The sequence below is a fragment of the Sycon ciliatum genome, chromosome 7, assembly GCF_964019385.1.
Source record: "Sycon ciliatum chromosome 7, ocSycCili1.1, whole genome shotgun sequence".
Classification (NCBI taxonomy): domain Eukaryota; kingdom Metazoa; phylum Porifera; class Calcarea; order Leucosolenida; family Sycettidae; genus Sycon; species Sycon ciliatum.
Genome location: NC_088649.1, coordinates 14497288 through 14505933, shown reverse-complemented (window position 1 = coordinate 14505933; position 8646 = coordinate 14497288). Strand labels below are relative to the sequence as shown.

The window sequence follows — 8646 nt, the reverse complement described above, 5'->3', positions numbered from 1 at the left end:
CGGTGCATTCGCACCGGGGAGTAGTAAAATACGTACTATTCCCTGATTCGCACGACATAGATGTGCATTGCATGCAGCGAATGACATATTGCGCATGCGCGCATACGCACGCGGAGCATGTGACTTTCAGTGGCCCTGCGGAAAAGACGCAGTGCAACACAAGGTGTACTAGTAGTACATGTGTCATTATACTACTCCCTGATTCGCACTTCGTAGATGTGCAGCAAACAAGTGAGTTCACGTGCCATGCACTCGTTGAGCTCCAAGATCAGAATTCGGCTCAACATAGTACTTGAAGTCACCGCTCCCATTACGTCATGTACATTTACATACACCCTGTTGAAGCACTGAAGCATCGGTTTTCGGGGAATTCAACATGCGAATTTTTGAAAATTCGGCGAAAAGATGGGTAATTTCTTCAAAACCACTGTTTTTCGGCGAATTTTTCGCCCGGCCGATTAGGGAAATGCCTACTGTCCATGCAGGTCCATTAGATGCAAATTTCTATTTTGATCAGGATACAGTTAGAATCAACCGGCTACGCCCGGAGTATCATGCATTAAAACAATAATTATTATTGAAGGGGTGTCACAGTGAAGCAGTGTTGCTACGCACCGCAAATCCCCTCTGCACTGCATCGAATCTATACTGGAGAATCCAGAGTGACCAGCAAAGAGTCACAACCCGCGGGTATCCAGTCACACTCAGGCATATCCACCATTCCCCACATATTCACTGTAACAAAACACAATACTGTTTACTATAATGCACTTTTATTTAAATGGACTTGGATGAGTCTGTAGAAGAGAACACAATGCACGCACACGCACGCATGCGCGGACACACACACACACACACACACACACACGCGCGCGCACACACATCTAGGTTATAGTGCTATACACGTATCTAGGATTTAGGAAGCACGAGAATATGTCGAAGCACCCACACATATCCCTTCATGCAGTGTACTTCAGTAGCCCAACACATTACGACCGCTATAGCACAGGACCATCACAAAACACATTACGACTGCTATAGCACAGGACCATCACAAAACACTACACACTGTTACTACACTGCATACACAGTTACTACACTACGCCTGTTAGTAGCTGTTACAAGTACTTACAAATAATTTTGAAAACAAATGGCACATCCCGAAGACGGCAGCTAGCTCCAGACCTTCATACATCATCATCATCTGTAAAACCAAGCATGAGCGCACACAAACACTATTAGTGTCACGAATACGGAAGCAGGGTAAGACAAGAGGATACGAAACAAGTAAGTATCGCTATAACGAGGGGGATAAGTATACATGTAGACAGAGCAGTGCTTACTTACAGGGTCCGGATACGCTCCATGGCGTCCCGGTAGTCGGACTGCAACAGCAGCCCGACTTGCCGGCCCTCCCAGTAACGGGCTCGATGGGCCGCACCCGCCAGGTGTGCGGCCACGGCCTGGCCTCCCACCAGCCTTTCTCCACTGTAAAAACGAAAGAAACCGCAGAAAGCACAGTGTCATAGAGCTCTTTTGTTGGGGGAGAGAGCTAGGAGTACTGCACACTTACCATTTGTCACAATATATTATAAGAAAGAGGCGGCGCTTGACGCACCGCCTCAGGTGCTGAAACAGGGGTATAACCCCTGTAAGTTCCACACCGCAGTGACATGTGAAAGCCATACTGTAATGATACTGAAGTGAAGGTGTGAACCGCAAAGCAAGGCATTTACCTTCTTCCTGTCGAATTCGCTCTCCAGCTGCATAACGACATCATCCGCTAAAATCCAATCATACCAAGTAATGCAAAGGTCATCAGTTGACCTTTTGGACTTTTCAACTCTTATCCAAAACCACCAAGAGGAAAAAAAACCAGGATAATAATAATAATCTTTATTTCAGGATTACCCAAAGGCTAACGCCTATCTGGGGATGAAGAAGACGTCAGTTGTAGAAGCGTTTGTGGAGGAGTTGTTACATTATTCTCAGTAAATAGATATGGCTGATACATTCGGTGTAGACTTGGACGACCGGTCGTGGTCTCTCACCACGGGTCCTTTACTAATAGAAAGACGGACGCCAATAAGAACTGTTGTGGAGTTGGCAGATCAAAACGCGCAGCAAGAAATTTGGCACGTCGATGGTAGACTCCATCGGGAGGACGGACCAGCTCTTGTTGATAGTAGGGGAGTGTGCGCCTGGTGCTATGGAGGTCGCCTTCATCGCGTTAATGAACCTGCTTGGATAGGACGGGGTAGCATCGAGTACTACCTCAACGGCGTCTAGAGCCGGCGGTCCTGCAGTCAGTTATTGTGACGCCACATGCTGTATTCTACGGTGGTATCACCACGGAAGGCTCCACAGGGAGAATGCGCCAGCGGTGATACGCAGGGAAGGTAACAATCGTGTACGGGAGTGGTACCGATACAACCTTCGGCATAGGGAAGATGGACCTGCTTTCATCTCTCAGGAGGAGGAGGGTATCTATCAGTGGTACCTCAACGGGGTGTATTACGGTAGCCACCATCAAGACCAGGCAATACACCCCATGGAGCTGCAGTACATCAATGTAGTGCCTACTAAGGTAGACTCGTCAGCAATAAGTCACGAGCCCATCTGTGTGATTTGTCAGGATACCCTGGACCGTCCTCTATCCAAGTTGGAGCGCGGTCATGAATTTCACTTCCACTGTATCAAGGAGTGGATCAGTTCTGCCCCTAAGCCCTACTTGCCCAACCTGCCGCTACTCCATGACTGCTGAGAACTTGGTTGAGTTCTTGTAGTAATACATGACACAGTTGCATGTAGGCGACTACGAATGACCAGTCATGTGCTACTGATGGACACGAACACGCCACCCTAAATAGCCATGAGCGGCTATTTGGGCAAGGGCAACAAAGCACCTCGTGGGCGGCCAAGGTTGACACTAGCCACAAGTCTGGTCGCTCAGTTGAATAAGCTGGGTGTGCCCATGAAGACCATGGAAGCCCTTTCCAGGTGCCGGCAACAAGCAGAGGACAAGACAGACTGGAAGAAACTGTGCAGCTCGACACTCGAGGACAAATCAGTATCAACAGCTTCTACACCTTGCTGATGATGCTCACAAGACAGAAGTGGGAAAAACCACTGAATTTCTTTATTTAGTGCTCAACTACGCGAAATGTGTTATTATTATTATTATACATGTTCAATTGTACACAGTCTGGCTGACTGCCATTCTCTACCACACATTACCGGACACTGTTGTGGTTGTCGTCGCTATCGTCGTCGTTGTTGATGTTGTTGTTGGTTGTTCTCGTCGTTATCGTCGTCGTTGTTGATGTTGTTGTTGGCTGTTGCTGTCGGTTGTTGTCGGTTGTTGTCGTTTGCTGTTGGTTGTTGTTGGTTATTGTCGGTTGTTGTCGGTTGTTGTTGGTTGTTGTTGGTTGTTGTTGGTTGTTGTTGGTTGTTGTTGAGTGTTGTTGTTGGTTGTTGTTGATTGTTGTCGGTTGTTGGGTGTTGTTGTCGGTTGTTGGGTGTTGTTGTTGGCTGTTGGGTGTTGTTGTTGTCGGTTGTTGGGTGCTGTTGTTGGTTGTTGTTGGTTGTTGTTGGTTGTTGCCGGATGTTGTCAGTTGTTGTTGGTTGTTGTTGGTTGTTGTTGTCGGTTGTTGTCGGTTGTTGTCGGTTGTTGTTGGTTGCTGTTGGTTGTTGTTGGTTGTTGTTGGTTGTTGTTGAGTGTTGTTGTTGGTTGTTGTTGATTGTTGTCGGTTGTTGGGTGTTTTTGTCGGTTGTTGGGTGTTGTTGTTGGTTGTTGGGTGTTGTTGTTGTCGGTTGTTGGGTGTTGTTGTTGGTTGTTGTTGGTTGTTGTTGGTTGTGCCGGATGTTGTCGGTTGTTGTTGGTTGTTGTTGTCGGTTGTTGTCGGTTGTTGTCGATTGTTGTTGGTTGTTGTTGGTTGTTGTTGGTTGTTGTTGGTTGTTGTTGGCTGTTGTTGGTTGTTGTTGTCGGTTGTTGTTGGTTGTTGTTGGTAGTTGTTGTCGGTTGCTGTCGGTTGTTGTCGGTTGTTGTCGGTTGTTGTTGTTTGTTGTTGGTTGTTGTTGGTTGTTGTTGGTTGTTGTTGGCTGTTGTTGTTTGTTGTTGGTTGTTGTTGTCGGTTGTTGTCGGTTGTTGGGTGTTGTTGTTGGTTATTGTCGGTTGTTGTCGGTTGTTGTCGGTTGTTGTCGGTTGTTGTGTTTTAACCCTTTGCGGTGCATCAGTCATTAACGACTGATATTGTGTACATACCGTAAAACTGTCGTAACTCCATCGATTTTAGTCCTGTTGCAAATATCGAAATATGTAGATTAATCGTTATTTTGTTCATTATCCAGGAGGATGTTGCTATGATTCAGTACCATTTTTTCGCATAATGAGACAAGTTTGTGTAACGTTAGTGTGACGTGGGTATGCTGATTGGATGCGAGGTGGTGAGAGTATGCTGATTGGCCGATAACAATTAGTGGAAGGGATAAAGTAATGCGCTGCTTGTGCAGCGTAACCAAACACATGGTCTGTGGGAAACACCCTAGTAAAATAAATAAAATAATAATAACATGAATTGCCACCGGCACTTGAGAGACTCGAGCCCCGCCACCTTGTTCAAATCGGACTTGGTAGCTTCGTATTGGAACTTAATCTTCTTCTTTTTGAGGTATGACCGTACAAAACGCGCTTGGAGTTTTCATTTATTTTATTTTTTTTTATTTTTTTTTTCATTGCAACTTTTTTAGCAGATGTCCACTCGTGAAACAACGGTGAATCTGGAACGAATAAATGGTCCATGCCAAAGGCATGACGAGTCTCGAAGTCTTCACATTCATGATGGAACCTTGTCATGATTGACGCATTCCTTGATGGTGCGCACATGAAATCAACCTGGCTCATCTTTTCCAATTCCATTCTTTTCACATCCTGCAACCCATACCCTACTAGTATCAGTGGGGATGCTAGAATCAGAAGAGGCAAGGCAGCACTCTTCCGTGGATGTATTACTCGACACAACACCACCCATACTTGTTTTCTAGAAGTTTTGAATATAATGATAATATATTGCAGTAGGAAGTAGTATACAGTCAAATAGGATAGGATAAGAATGAATGATCAGCTGTCTGATAAAGAATGCAGTTCATTAAAGACTTATTGGAAGCTCTCTACCAGCTGATCGTCTTGTTGAACGGCGACACTGCATAATGATATGAAGCTCTCAGTTAGCTGTTTCAGTTCCGTGGTAGAAAGTGTCATGTGCGCGTCCAGAGCACGATGAAAACATCTGGGCTCCACGTGGATGCAGACGATTGGAGCAACAGTAAGACGTACCTTCAACGCCTGCTCGTCAATGTCGAGGGAGACTGCCCCGGGGTAGATGAAAACATCTTGTTCCACATCCAGTTCGAACGAGCTGGTCGGGACTAGCTTGCTTTCACCGTTGATGTACACCCGACATTGACCGTCGGACGAACGTGATGGGTAGAAGTTGGTCTTGATCTTCTCCACACGTCCTCTTCGGAGAGTGTCACGGAGCGATGGACAAGTCTTGATCAAGTTCGTAATGATGAACTCAGTGGACTCATTCAGTTCGATGTAAACCTGTCCTTGAGCATCTTTGCGAGCTGTTGCCGTACTACCACAGGCTGGTAGAGCTCCTGAAGGGAAGTACATCTTATAACCAGGCTTGTAGAAGGATCTACCTGATGACTTGTAGGACAGTTGCATGTCCTCCTGAAACCCATCCACCACAATCTCTTTGTGGAGCTTGGTAGGAGCAGGTGGCACATAGCGACGCTTAGCCGGTACTGCGTTCGAAGAGAGCACAACTTGAGGAGGGTCAGCAGGAAGAGCGGAATTCTTCCTCACCCATCGCTCGTATAGGGAATCCATCTTCCAGGAAGCGAAGGCAGAACAACTCATCAGCACTGTATTCGATGAACGAATGACTCAACTACAGGACAACCATCTGTATTTATACAAGTCAGAGACGGGGGCGGATTGAAATGTTAAAAATATGTGTCAGCTAGATCAACCAATCACCATCAAGCCCGACACAAACATTTGCCCAATCAGCATTGAGCCCGCCAAAAACATTTGACCAACCAGCATCAAACTCGCCAAAAACATTTTGTCCAGTCAGCGGCATGCCCACCAAATAATTATCTCATCTTAAAGATTCCTTACATGATACAGCCACTTTAGTGAACTGATACAGTATGGAAATAAGATCAAAGTCAAACGTGTGCAAGTTCTGAATCACGTGATCAAGTGAATAGGTTTCCCAACAATAGGCATCAATCAATGATGTCATAAGAGATGTATCAGATGGAGATAAAATCAGCAAATTCGTACGCAACGTGGACAGTTGAGATGATGACACCATCCTGGTCGACTCCATGAGATGCAGTACATATAGGAGTGGAAAATGCTGAGGAAGAGGTTTCATGATTCGACTGAACCTCAACCATGATACATTGCTACGAGGTAAGTAGGAACGCAGTTTACGTAGTACATCCACATTCGTATCGTATACTATGCAGGATAATGCTATAGCATAGTTTAAACTCTTGTACAAACAGGATTTTGTCATCGCAAGTAACTGCTCCCGAAGAGGGTGTACGCAAAGCTGATCGGATGAGAGTTCAGTTTTCGAAAGAAAATGCAAAAGATGACGATCCACACCGCATAACCGCTCATGTACAGCGTAACGCTTCTTCATCAAACTACATCTCCTATGCACATCATCTTCAGGGAAGTAAATCACCGCCATGACAAGTCCACACGAAGAACACACGTATCTTCCTTCATGTAAAACATGATCAAGATGTTGACACTGTTTTTCCTCCCCGTATTGCTCTTTTTCTTCTTCTTTCTTCTTAAATTCAGAATCCATCTTCACTCCTCACCAACATCCTCATTATGACACTATATCCAGCATGATATCTACTTTATATAACCAATCCTATCCGGGGGCAATTATCAGGTACAACCATTGGGGTAGATGACCTCATACCCTCGCCAACACGTCGACCCCAATGGTTGTACCTGATAATTGCCCCGGATAGGATTGGTTATATAAAGTAGATATCATGCTGGATATAGTGTCATAATGAGGATGTTGGTGAGGAGTGAAGATGGATTCTGAATTTAAGAAGAAAGAAGAAGAAAAAGAGCAATACGGGGAGGAAAAACAGTGTCAACATCTTGATCATATTTTACATGAAGGAAGATACGTGTGTTCTTCGTGTGGACTTGTCATGGCGGTGATTTACTTCCCTGAAGATGATGTGCATAGGAGATGTAGTTTGATGAAGAAGCGTTACACTGTACATGAGCGGTTATGCGGTGTGGATCGTCATCTTTTGCATTTTCTTTCGAAAACTGAACTCTCATCCGATCAGCTTTGCGTACACCCTCTTCGGGAGCAGTTACTTGCGATGAAAAAATCCTGTTTGTACAAGAGTTTAAACTATGCTATAGCATTATCCTGCATAGTATACGATACGAATGTGGATGTACTACGTAAACTGCGTTCCTACTTACCTCGGAGCAATGTATCATGGTTGAGGTTCAGTCGAATCATGAAACCTCTTCCTCAGCATTTTCCACTCCTATATGTACTGCATCTCATGGAGTCGACCAGGATGGTGTCATCATCTCAACTGTCCACGTTGCGTACGAATTTGCTGATTTTATCTCCATCTGATACATCTCTTATGACATCATTGATTGATGCCTATTGTTGGGAAACCTATTCACTTGATCACGTGATTCAGAACTTGCACACGTTTGACTTTGATCTTATTTCCATACTGTATCAGTTCACTAAAGTGGCTGTATCATGTAAGGAATCTTTAAGATGAGATAATTATTTGGTGGGCATGCCGCTGACTGGACAAAATGTTTTTGGCGAGTTTGATGCTGGTTGGTCAAATGTTTTTGGCGGGCTCAATGCTGATTGGGCAAATGTTTGTGTCGGGCTTGATGGTGATTGGTTGATCTAGCTGACACATATTTTTAACATTTCAATCCGCCCCCGTCTCTGACTTGTATAAATACAGATGGTTGTCCTGTAGTTGAGTCATTCGTTCATCGAATACAGTGCTGTTGAGTTGTTCTGCCTTCGCTTCCTGGAAGATGGATTCCCTATACGAGCGATGGGTGAGGAAGAATTCCGCTCTTCCTGCTGACCCTCCTCAAGTTGTGCTCTCTTCGAACGCAGTACCGGCTAAGCGTCGCTATGTGCCACCTGCTCCTACCAAGCTCCACAAAGAGATTGTGGTGGATGGGTTTCAGGAGGACATACAACTGTCCTACAAGTCATCAGGTAGATCCTTCTACAAGCCTGGTTATAAGATGTACTTCCCTTCAGGAGCTCTACCAGCCTGTGGTAGTACGGCAACAGCTCGCAAAGATGCTCAAGGACAGGTTTACATCGAACTGAATGAGTCCACTGAGTTCATCATTACGAACTTGATCAAGACTTGTCCATCGCTCCGTGACACTCTCCGAAGAGGACGTGTGGAGAAGATCAAGACCAACTTCTACCCATCACGTTCGTCCGACGGTCAATGTCGGGTGTACATCAACGGTGAAAGCAAGCTAGTCCCGACCAGCTCGTTCGAACTGGATGTGGAACA

General features: G+C 45.3%; 1 long non-coding RNA gene across 1 annotated transcript; it reads right to left on the bottom strand.

Annotated features, from left to right (window-relative positions):
• Window positions 1–756: 756 nt before the first annotated feature.
• LOC135820608 (uncharacterized) lies at window positions 757–1668 on the bottom strand. The gene is made up of 4 exons (XR_010554136.1): window positions 1574–1668; window positions 1348–1488; window positions 1133–1204; window positions 757–797 (listed from the first exon to the last, which is right to left on the bottom strand). It is a non-coding gene; the product is annotated as an uncharacterized LOC135820608 (long non-coding RNA).
• Window positions 1669–8646: the final 6978 nt, after the last annotated feature.